General features: G+C 40.3%; 1 protein-coding gene across 1 annotated transcript in view; it reads left to right on the top strand.

The window, feature by feature from the left end:
- The first annotated feature begins 241 nt into the window (after positions 1-241).
- The window catches only part of tnnc1a (troponin C type 1a (slow)), a 30,778-nt gene continuing 18,269 nt past the window's right edge, over positions 242-12,750 (top strand). Inside the window, exon 1 of the mRNA XM_034696760.1 lies at positions 242-594. The gene's annotated coding sequence lies outside the window, so the exon portion shown is untranslated. The remainder of the gene's footprint in view (positions 595-12,750) is intronic.

The raw sequence follows: 12,750 nt of genomic DNA, 5'->3' as shown, positions 1-12,750 counted from the left end.
GGGTCTTTTTTCACTCTTTAATCCGGTTTCACTCTCTCAAATACTTTAAGAAATCACATATTCGGAACGTAATTGCCTCTGCGCTCAGCCCCCTCCTCCAGCCCCCTTCCCACCCACCCCCCAAAAGAGCACCCCCTCCTCCGCTCCAGTGGTAAAATGTATGGTGCAAAATGGAAACATATGGGGGGTAATATAAGCAGCATTATCAGGTCCACGCGCGTATCCGTGGAAGGTTGAGGCCAGTCAGCAGCTGTCTACAAATCTGGCAAATTGTGATAAAGGGAGCCCGTCAATAAAGGGAGGGAACACTGGCTGCTTGTCTAACTCTGCCTGTAATCGTCCAAAGCCCGACGTCTGCCACAAATGAAGGGATGATATGCGAGGAATAAAGTCGTGGACTCTAAGCTCATAGACATAAAGAAAAAAAAAGAAAGTATAAAAAGAAAGAAAGAGACACGAGAAGCAAATGCGCGAGGACTAGAATCCAGTCGCTGTTTTTTATTTTCTTCTTTTCTCTAAAGAAACCTCACGGAAAGTGAAAGCCCAGAGCGCAACATTTCCTTGGGGAGCACTTCTTCAATGTAAAGTTGAAAGGTAAGTGATTCACAGTCTGTGTAAAGGGGCCCACTTGTTTGATTTAGTTGAACATTTAGCGCAAGTTTTTCTTCAGCTCAGCTGTTGATCTGTGATGTCACGTTTGCTTCTTCTCTGCCTTCTTTTAGAACTTCCCTACGAGTGAGGGCTTTGTAGTTTGGCTTCATGCTTTTGTTTTGAGACTCCACGTGTGCTGCCTGCTATTACTTACTGTCCTGTTCTCTTTTGATGCCACTGATCTGAGTTTGGAGGAGGGCGCACAGAGCACACTTGCTGCAGTGTAAACTTGTGTAAACGCGTGCAGGGAGATCAGCGGCGTGCAGGCTGGAGTGTGAATGTTCACTATAACAGGCTGAGAGGGCACCAGATGGCAGAGCAATGAGGGGTGAACTAACCTACTAAATGATACCACATGAAATGCAGCATTTAAAATCCCATCTGGTTTGGCGTCCCTGCGGACATGGAGTGTGAAACATGACACATATTAATTCACCTGCTGATGGAGCACACAGGCATGTCCAATAGGCTGGTGACATGTTCGCTCAGCCAGCTGACCTCCTCACCCCGCAGCTTTGCTTTGATTGAGCTCACTGCGCCTTTTTTTTTTTTTACCAGCAGACCCCCACTCTCTTAATTTCAGTCTGATGGCTTTCAGAGTATGTGACTGTGATTGAGGTTCAGGATGCCCCCTCTTTACTGCCCCACTGGCTGTAAAATCATCTTGATGTTGGAGTGGGTGGGTGCGGGGTGTTTGCACAAGGATACAACCAAGGTGAAGCATTTAACATTTAAGACCCCCCTGTTGGTTTAATGTCATGTTTAAGGTTAAGGCTATTATAAAGGTTACAATGATTGTTTTACTAGATATGGGAGCCCCGAGAAGACACGCATCAATACATTTTATTTAATCTGTTTTTCCATTATAGCGAGTAAATATCAGTTGTCTTCTCAAGACTTTAACATCTTATTATCTGGAGATAGAATAGAAGGTTTCCCTGAGTCAATGTGTTGATTTCAGTTGTTTTCTTGAGATCTTGGCTTACTTTTTTATCATCTCAGTTGATGGCATAAATAAGATTGCTCTGATGGGAAAACCTGTGTTGTTGCCTCAAGATCAAGAGGTGGAGATATCAAGAAAACGACCGACATTAAGTCGTTATCAAAGCAAAACAGAGTAAATCAAATGTACAGATGTATGTCCACAGAGAGCTTCTGCAACAAAAATCAACAACATTGACATAAGATAAAATTAAATCCAAAGTCCTAAAATAAGTAGTTTAAAAATAAGTATAGTTTTGCACACAGCTCCAAAACTATATTTAAAAAAATTGGTGTAAATATTAAAGCTCCAGTAACTTGTACCAGGAGAAAATAACATGATCAGATGTAAAGATTAAAAAATACATTCTCATCTTTATCTCACTCTAATGTGATGACAGGCCACTGTGCAATCCTGCCCCCCATTTTCTCCCTTTGACCTCCATACTTTTAATAAGCCACCTTTTAATGCCTTTTTAACTGACTGTTATAATCTCTGTGCAATTCTCTGAGCTTTTCTCAGTTTTCACAAAGCATTTTCATGGACTCACATTTCTCAGCTCCAGTGTGCAATTTGAGGCCACAAAATGAACTGATTAGCATGATGATTCGTCATTAGTATGCTAATCATAAGCAATTCACATATTTTATTCATATTGTCGCAGACTTGTTTTCCTCCTGCTGCTGGAATTGTGTACACATCCCGTTTTTATTTTTATTGTAAACACACTGGTCGATCCTTTGACTTGCTTCTGGTGGTTTTCACCTGGCTTAACATAATGTAACATTGTTTTTGCATAAACGATAGCTAATAGTGATAAGAAACGTTTAGCTCACTGCATATTTAAAGGGGGGAATAAGCACAGGTGCGTGGGAGATTTGGCTCTCCATTAAGAGAAAAGCATAAATCCCTATCATGTAGAACTTTAATATATATGCATGTCCACGTGTAATTCATGCCTGCAAAAGGAAAACACTGCTAACATGAACCTGGCATCTGAAGAAGGTGCTGCAGAAACATAAACATAATTCGCAAACACAAAAACACAACACCAAATATTAGCACAGCCCTTGTTTTGACAGCAAGGCAGCTTACATCAGTTTATTAAAAAATGAATATGTCTTATTAGGTAATCCCACCAAGAGTTAGACTGTCAGACGCCCTGATGTGCAGCCTCTTTTCTGTTTGCTTTTATCACCAGCCTCAAACTGTGATGGCTCCCTGCATTTTCCTTAAAATGTAAGCACACAGTGTGTTTACTGCTGGGGTGTTCTTCTTGTGTGTTGATAATAGAGGGTTCATCATACATGTATATCAACAGGGGGAAGCTAGGCATAACTGAATAACCACTCACTCAATATTTCTATATAAAGCATAAATAAGATTGGGCCTGCCCTCCAGGGACGACTGATAAAATTCACCTCTCACCTGCATGTGCTGCACAGAGACACCTGAGATATTCTCTGCATTAAAACACAGCTTCTTGTATTCTCAGTCGCTGCGTTGTAATGTCCGCTGTGTATAAGCCTCCAAAGATGCAGGAAAATCACTTCAAGGCTAGCTGCTCTTATTTGTCTGTGCTTCTTTAGTATAGCATTTGTTTAGCATGACCTAAATTGCTGTGAAGTGAGTGCCTCAGCAGCTCTGTCTCGCCTCTCTCTTCCTCCCTCCCTATGTCTCTTTCTCTCTTGCTCTCTTTGTATGCCTCCTTTTCTCTTCCACTCTCTCTCTTACCCGCACACACACACACACAAACATGATTTACAAACAAGCTTAGAGGACAGTTTTTTAAAATAACAAACAGCTTTCGCCAGATCTTATTTACATGCGTAGTGAAATATTGTGGGATGTAGGAATCAGTAAGGTGGGCCGGCCAATGATATTTCAGGACTCAGTGAGTGAATCATCTACCAAATTTGTGGAGCATGCTCTGTTCCTCTCCGTGGTGGTTTTTTTTCTCTCTCCTTCAGATTTTTACCTTCCTGAAGGGATCAACTATGCAAAGAAGTTAAATCCCACCGCTGCAGAAAACACTGGCTTTTTTTCCTCTGCTGGGATTCTGATGTTGCTTTTGCACCTTATTCAAAAGGAAAAGCAGAAATCCACAGAAGCAGACCGACGTGCTGCAACAGGGATGGTTGAAGGGGTTATGAATGTTTGGCATCAATATGCTGACATGCATCATGCAGGACGGGGACAGGTACATGTGTTGATCTGTGTGACAGCCAGCACATAGTGTGGATTTTTGTAAACATATGACCTCCATGATAACCAGTATGGGGGCACTAAATCGCTTCAAATTTTGTGCATGTGTTGCTAGGCAACAGCATAATCGGTCTCCGTCTCTCCCCTCCTTATATGGCTTTCTACTGGGATTGCTGTGATGCTATCATTGAAAATGGTTAATTAACTTCTACAGAAAGTCCATTAATGGTGCAGATTAGACTTCAGAGGGTTAAAAGCACATCTAGGCTACAGAGACATACATGCCAACATATGAAATCATGTTACAAATTAAAATGTGCCTGTAAAATAAATTATCCTATGGAAGCAATGCAAAGGGTTGTATTCAAGCAATAACAGCTGAAATGACCATAATAAACAATATTATCAATTTAGAAAGCGGTTATGTAAATCGAGCTCACTTGGTTTCATTCCTTATAAACCCATTGACGGAGATAATCTGTTGTGATTGATTCTCAGAATGAGCAAACAGTTTAACGCAATTACAAGAAATGTTGCAATAAATAAAACTCTGTTAGGGAAAATGTGTGTTGAGACACAGCCTCGCCACGCACTAATAGTCCACATTTATAATGCTGAGATGTGTGCAGTGTAATAAACCCACACGCACACAAATTAGCATTACACAGAGACATTTTCTTTTACCCAATACAAATATTAATTGAAATATCACTTGTTTCAGAGGATGATAGTTGATGGTATTTTGTTTTACATTTCACAACACAATACTAAAAAAAGGATCAAACTTCCAAAATGTAAACAGTGGTAGATTTTTAAAGATGCTATGTGATATGAAGAGACTCATTTTGCTTCAGTATTATTTTTTAGAAGTTAATTTATTGTTTTAATGCACATTTATGTAGGCATTAGCATAAAACAAGTGAACCAATGACACACTTCAACGTTTTTTTCGCCTAAGCTAATTTGAAATGCTCGTCCTTAGGGTTGGTAGCAAGCGGCAACCTCTGGTCTTAAAATATGAGTCCAATGCAGAAGTGTTAAAAGCTGCTGTTCATCGAGAATCCACTTGAGGCTGGCTTTGGAAGTACCGGAAGTCACATACACATGAATGAGGAAAAGACGATCTTTACAGATATAAACATGTTTACAGCCTGGTACAAAAGACGAGTGTAGTCTGGATAGCTCATGTCTCGATTGGCACACACTGTGAGTTTTTTTTTTTCTAATGTGGCAATTTCTAAGGTATTGAGATTACGAGTCTTCAGCTGCAGAGAGGCACAGCTGCCTGCGGGAAAACTGTAGCTGTTGGCTAGGAGGCTCAAATCCCGCCTCTTTACGTCACACTGGCTGGACAGAAGCAATATGGCTCCTGTCGTCGATTGGCTTAAAAACAGCGGTTCAGAAACAGATGGTTGACATCACGGATACTACGTCCATATTTTATACAGTCTAGGGTTGGTAGTCACGGAAAACTAGCATGAATTTAATTGTAGCATTTCCTCAGGACTCCGTCTAACCCCTCCCCCCTCCCCTCGGAGTTCCTCTAAAACGACGTCCTCGCTCACATGCCCGAGCGCCGCTGATTCCCGACCATATGATAGTGACTGAATCAAAACCGGTCCTCAGCACATCATTTGTGTTTTGCACTACGTCAACTCATGTCTCACTCAGCGGTAAGAAAACACCAAAACATTATCATAGTGAAATTCAAAACCCTGTGATGGGTTGGCAACCTGTCCAGGGTGTACTCTGCCTTCGGCCCGAAGCCAGCTGGGATAGGCTCCAGTCCCCCTTGACCCCTAACTGGATAAGCGGTCAAGATAATGGATGGATGGATGGATGGAAATTCAAAACACAAACAAACATTATATGTACACGCAGACACCAATTAAAAAAAAGACGATCTTTGCAGCATTAATAAACATGTTTACAGCCTTGGTCAAAAAACAGCTTGGCCCTACGTAGCTAATTTCTCTATCGGCACACACTGTATGGGGGGTGAATTTTTTTCTAACGCGACGGTTCAGAAGATATTAAGATTACGATTTTTTGCCCAAATAAGGACATGACTGTCTTGACTCCCAGACGAGACCACATAGCTGTTGGCTAGGAGGCTCAAACTCCTCCCCTTTACTTCACACTCTGTCTGGTTGAGTTCTGCATTTCCAATATGGCTGCTGCCGTTAATTGGCTTCCAAACAGCGCTCAGGAACAGATGGGTGACGTCACGGATACTTGTCAGGAGTTGGAGGCATGAAGTGCTCTAAAATCTCCTTGCTGACAACTGTGTTGATTTTGGACTTCATAAAAAACAGTGGGCCAACACCAGCAGATGACATGGCACCCCAAATCATCACAGACTGCAGAAACTTCATGCTGGACTTCAAACACATTGGATTCTGTGCCTCTCCATTCGTCCTCCAGACTCTATAGGACCCTGATTTCCCATTGGAATTAAAAACTACTTTCATTTGAAAAGAGGACTTTGGACCACAGAGTGGGGCTGTGGCTGAGTTGACTGACAGACGGATGATGACACGATGTATTTGTTTGCCAGGAGGCTTCACCTCTTTTCTGTCTCTAGGTTGGCCGAAAGTTAGGTTGAGGTAGATTTTGAATATGACAATCGCCTCTGTTTGACCTCTCACCTCCTCCTCAGAAACCAACAGGTGAACTATGTAAGGCTATGTCCATGTTTTACAAAGTCAATGGTAGCAACACACATTGGTGTGCCACTATGATGTGATCAATGTAGTATTGCAACAAAAAAGTCCAATGGTGTAGAAAGAATGATGAGAATTTTACAGTATTTTTCAAATTAGACATCTCTTTCTTCATTAGTTGAAAACCTCTGAGTCCCTGCAAAGACAGCTCTTTAATGCTGAGGTCAGCCTCAGCGCTGGCATTGAGCCAGAGCTCAGCTACTGTAGCCTTTTTGTCTGATGCTATTTCCTTTTTATATCTTATTATCTAGAACAGATTACATTTCTCAGGAAGTGGTGTTTAAAAAAATGTGCTGGAGTGCTTTGAAGAGCTAAGTGTGGATTTAAAGCTTGTCCTCATCTATGGATGGTGGATCTGGGTTTGTAATTTCTACAGGACTTCATTTTAAGTTTGAAAACTTTCTCTTTCAAAATGATGTAAAAACAAAGACGTTTTAAGAATCGGCAGAATGAAGTACGTAATTGTGATAAACTTAACCCTCCTGTTAAAGTTCAAAAATCAAAAAAAAAAATGTTAAAAGTATTTTTTTGGTATGAAACGTTTTTGCTTGGATTAAATGTGATATATCATATAAAATCACAATGGTTCATTTCACGTTTTAGGCAATATATGCCAGCATAAAAAAACTGGGCAGCATGTGACAGAAGAGGTGGTTTGTGTTGATTTATCAACATCACTTCATAAAAAAACAATAATTTAAAATAAAATAGAACAAAATCTGTCATGTAAAACTATTGTATTTATATTTAGGTCTTTCAAATGTACATTTAAAAAAGTTTTAACAAGAATTTCATTGAAAAACGAGTGCGCTATCCTCATTGAACCATGATCTGTGAGGATTAAAGAACACCATTGCACCAAATATTGATTTAAATTGTTAGTAATGGACTTAATAATGAGATTTTTAAAATGTTTATTGGGATTTTTGGGGGCTCTGGCACTTTTCAAATTGACTCATGACATTATTGCTGTTCCTGTGAAACAAACATAACATGAGGGTTAAATCGTGAAACTTAGGTGTATAAAAAAGACATTGATGGATTATTTGAACATCAACCAGTGTTCAATTGTCCCAGCTTTCTTTTTATGTACTGTCCTCTCTGCAAATAAGAACTTAATTTTGGCTCCACTTCCACTTCTTCCTCTTTTAAACCAGGGTTCAAGTGGGAAGAATAAAATTATAGGATTATAGAAATTTGTTTAAGACAAGCCAACAGTGATTTGTATCCTGATCAATGGGGACATGTATTTATTAGCTTATTATTAAGGGAATATACACAATGACTGATATTACACCCTTAAACTAATTAAACAGAAATATTAGTCTTAATGATAAGGATCAAATTCTTGAAATCCCTGTCTATATGAAGTGTCAAAAATGTCATGTTTAACTTCATATTCAGCAGATTTAAAGGAAAGCTAATCCACACAGTATAATCTGGAGGTTTAATTGTGCACTGAGGAGACTGTGTGCATGATGTGTTGGTGGAGATTGAAAGCTGGATTACAGAAAAAGTTATGTGCAATGCATAACACCCACACTTTTACAGCATATACCTCATGAAAGCTGGCCTAGTTATGATTCAAAACCAACATGTTAATTCTGATGGCCTTCGCAGGGTTTGCACTGAGGGCATGTGTTACAGTGAATGAGTGGCTCATCGAATATTTTACACCTGAGGAACCGGCACAGAAAATGAAGGAGAGGTATGGCTGAATATTAAACACGTCTGCATGAGGGGAAGTGTGGGAAGTGAAGGGAGACGAAGGGTCCATCATCAGCATCACCAAAAAGGAGGGGGGGGGGGGGGGCTCTAAATGCAAGCTTTGACTGAAGCCTGCAATCCTTTCTCAGCACACTGCCCCTGCTAATCCCCTCTATTCAACCACATCACTATGGAAACTGACTGCATGTCTCCACCTTGTGCCATCCAGCCATGTCCACTGACACAGAGTTTTGTGCAATTAGACGCTGCCTGATCACGGTGACACAACATGCCAAATGTCTCCATGCTGTGGCGTTTGTATGCTGCCATATTGATGCAGAACCATTAGGTTACTGTGAATTCACAGGTGGATAAGACAATCACAAAGTCTAAATTGGAGCTTTGCAGGAGTAAGCACTTCAGCCTTTAAGAGAAAAAACTTGGCTGCACGGTAGGGAGTCTGAGATGGATGGGGCAAATTTTCATATTCCCGCGCCTGCTACCTTTTTCATTTCTTTGCCTTTCCTCTGGCAAAATTGCAGGAGAACATTTGTCATGGTTTTAAAAGGTTTATCAGCTTCAAAGCTGAGGGAGCTGGTCTTCCAACCCATCAGTGAGACCACGCAATCCTTCCAGCACAGACAAGAATGGGATGGAGCATGTGGACGAAATTCCCCGGCTAAGCTCCCAATTCAGAGCTTTTTTACATAAAGCTTGGAGAAGCAAATTTGCATTTTGCCATTGACGTCAGCTTTTTAATCCATTCCAAACCACTTGCTCAACCCCCTCAACATCTGGGAGAGGAGCTCCAGTAATTGCTAATTACTACAAGAAGAAAAAAAAAAAGATTGTAATAATCTTTAGCGCCATCAGCCTGGTCAGTGCTCACACTGATGGCCTGAGATTTACTGGAGTCAACTGGGGTGCAGAGCCCACAGGCAGGGCCGGCCAGTGGCATAGGCAGTATAGGCAAATGCTAGAGGCACCAGCCCTCTATAGGGGGCGCTGCTTGCACCCTAAATGAGTGAGGAAGACATTTTTGAGATAATAGGAAAAATAATATTACTTTGTTTAATATAATTTGGGGTTAAATTCCAGAGTGATGCCAGTGTAGGGGAGAACGGGGTCAGTTGTCACACTTTTTACTGTTTTGATGATTGCTCATCATCAAAACATCTTTCAATATTTTTACATTTATTACTATGTCTTCCCTTAATTGTATGTTCTTTTTTTGGCTCAATACAGGACCTGAGAAACACAATTTCAGTCCATATCATGCGTCAGCTTGTATTGGTATGACAATAAAAAACCTTGAATCCTTGAATAGTCATTCCTACATTAAATTGAAGCTTAAGGTGTTGGCTTGAAATGTGTATCCCTCTCATTTTCCAACTCATTGTAACAAAGAGGCAATTAACTATCAAAGACACTGACACATTGTGACAACCAACCCCATCACGGGATGGTTGTCACACACTATGGGGTTGGTTGTCACAATGGTATTTCAATGGGAAAAATATTTTTAAAAAGGCAAGAAGGCAGAACTAAATTTGAAAGTTTAATTGCACTGACAAGTGATAGGCCTACATAACTTAATACATTTTAACATAAAATGAGCAAGGAACATGAACAGGAAACACATCTTTAGGCCAGCCTATATAACAACATAAAGAACAAAACAAATAGGCCGAACAATAATGGCCGACTCAACTAGGCTACATACAGTCACTGTCTGAGTTACAGTGATGGCAAATGTAGGGTCTACGCACTACAACTAATTTCACCATGCATGATTTTGCCAACATAGGGGTTGGTTGTTACATGTGACAACCAACCCCAAAGAAAATGTGACAACCAACCCCAACTGGAATTTTTTGCTAGCATCAAGGCTAACAACCATCTAACAACTAGTAAGCTAGCTAATAAAAATCTAAACTATAGCTTTCCCTTCACACTTTGTAAGGGTAACACGCTTTTTTATATACCCATCGTTTAAAAGCCTAGAAGAAAAATACTGAGGAGCTGAATATTTACAATTTGACATGAAAAACACAAAAAGTCCTCTCACCTCAAGTTCAGATGTCTTACTCCAGAGAAGACTATGTAGGTGAGCTCTGATCCTAATTCTGGAAATGTCCATACCCCAATTTGAGAGACAGTGCCCTCTGGTGGCGAGATATAACGAGTGTGCCAACCAACCCGTGTGACAAACAACCCCGTTCTCCCCTACATATAAAAGCTTGTGATTCAGTTTTGTTTTTTAAAAAGATGGTTTGTAAAGCAGTTTTTGAGGTCTATAAGTGTTCATGATTTACTGTTTTTGTTGTTTTCTTTACACTCTGGAAGCTGTTAACTTAATTAGATAGAAAATGTAAAATAAGCTTCAATAAGCATTTTCCTTCTGCCTTTTCAGTCATCACTTAATACATGACTGTTGCTTTGTTGAAAGTGTCTGCACTGTGAAAATTATTGTGTTATATAATGACTGAATAAATTCTACTACTACTACATTATGTATTTTTAAATTGTATTATTTTTTCCTGCTAAATATCAGTTTTATTACCATTTACAACAGGGCACCAGTTGAAATCTTGCCTAGGGCACCAAGTTGTTTAGGGCCGGCTCTGCCCACAGGTAAACACAACGTAAACAAAATCAAGTGCTACATGCATCTGTAGCCCTCTGAGATTAACCAGGAGAGCCACATCATCACAGCCATATTTGTTTGGCTCGCTGCCGTCATCTTGCATCTTTTCACGAAATGGCCAAAAGCATGTTGGGGACATGAATTACCTGCCTGGGTGAGTTTTTGTCCCAAAGCTGATGCACGGTGCATGCTGAGCTGTGCCATCATGTGTTTAATTACATCAATCTATCAATGAATTCAATGTCAAGAACAATAACACATTTCTTTTACAAGTTTATACATGTTACTACAGCCTGGGTTGGAGTCTTCAAACTGCTTTTTGTTTGTTGTGGATTTAACTGACAAAGCAGAAAATCCCTCTGTTGGAGAGCAGCCTCTCCAGTATGTGAGGGATTTTTGGAAAGCTAATCAAAATGAGCCGTGAAATACAACAAGTTTCATCCAATATCCCAATGAAAATAACCACATTTAGAAGCAAACAACACCCTGTTTCCAAACAGTGAATAAAACTTGTTGAGAGTTTTTTTTGGGGGGACCAATCCACAGTTAACCTTTGCATTGACTCAGCTAAATCAAGTCTTCAAGACTTAAAGCTAGAGTTGGTAGCAAGCGGCAACCTCTGTTCTCAAAATATGAGTACAATGCGGAAGTGCTAAAAACTGCAGTTCATCAAGGATCCGCTTGAGGCTGGCTCCAGAAGTACCGGAAACTACATACACATCAACTCAAAAAAGACAATCTTTACAGCAGAAATAAACATGTTTACAGCCTGGTACAAAAGACGAATGTAGTCTGGGTTTCTCATTTCTTGATCGGCACACACTGTACGGGGGGGATTTTTTTTTCTAACGTGGCAATTTTGAAGATATTGTGATTACGAGTCTTCCAATGAGAGGCATAGCTGACTTGATGACAGGCAGGAACACTGTAGCTGTTGGCTAGGAGGCTCAAAGCCCGCCTCTTTACGTCACAATACGACAGCGGCAATATGGCTCCCGCCGCAGTTGGCCTCATAACAGTGCTTCAGAAACAGATTGGTTGACGTCACGGATACTACGTCCATTATTTATACAGTCTAGGGTTGGTAGCCACGGAAAACTAGCATGAATTTGAATGTAGCATTTCCTCAGGACTCCGTCTAACCCCTCCCCCCCTCCCCTCGGAGCTCCTCCAAAACGACGCCCCCGCTCACATGTACGAGTGCCGCTGATTCGCGACCATTTTGATGGTGACTGATTCAAAACCAGTCTTCAGCACATCATTTGTGTTTTGCACTACGTCAACTCATGTCTCACTCAGTTGTAAGATAACACCAAAACATTATGATAGTGAAAGTTAAAAACACAAACAAACATGAAATGTACGCGCAGGAGGCGGGCAGAACGGCAGGACGGGGTTTGATTGGTTTCATAATTTGGCTCCTGATGGCAGGGATTGGTTGGTGTTTTCCCAGGTTTACTCCGGCTGTAGATAGCAGCTTTTTTTCACTCTTTTTTAAGAACACATTATGTATTGATTGCCATCGGGACATAAAGATTATTTTAACCAGTATAACAAAAAGTGTATCTAAATCTGACTACCAACCCCAGCTTTAAACAGATTTATAATTAAAGATAAAAAACAAAAAAGTAAGGCAAAGTTCCAAAATTACATTTGTCTGTTTATGTATATCTTAATCAGGCAGAATTTAATGGCACCCGGTAACACATCAGCAGATAGTGAACCATGAAATAAATAAATGATGTCCTTGGTAAATAATTCATGAGTCATTTGTACAACAAATTCATTTTAAGCTCTGCAACAATCAACACCACTTTAACATTTATGAGGGTGTT

This window comes from Notolabrus celidotus, chromosome 11, assembly GCF_009762535.1.
Source record: "Notolabrus celidotus isolate fNotCel1 chromosome 11, fNotCel1.pri, whole genome shotgun sequence".
In the NCBI taxonomy this organism is placed as follows: Eukaryota; Metazoa; Chordata; class Actinopteri; order Labriformes; family Labridae; genus Notolabrus; species Notolabrus celidotus.
This window is presented reverse-complemented; position numbering and strand designations above follow the sequence as displayed.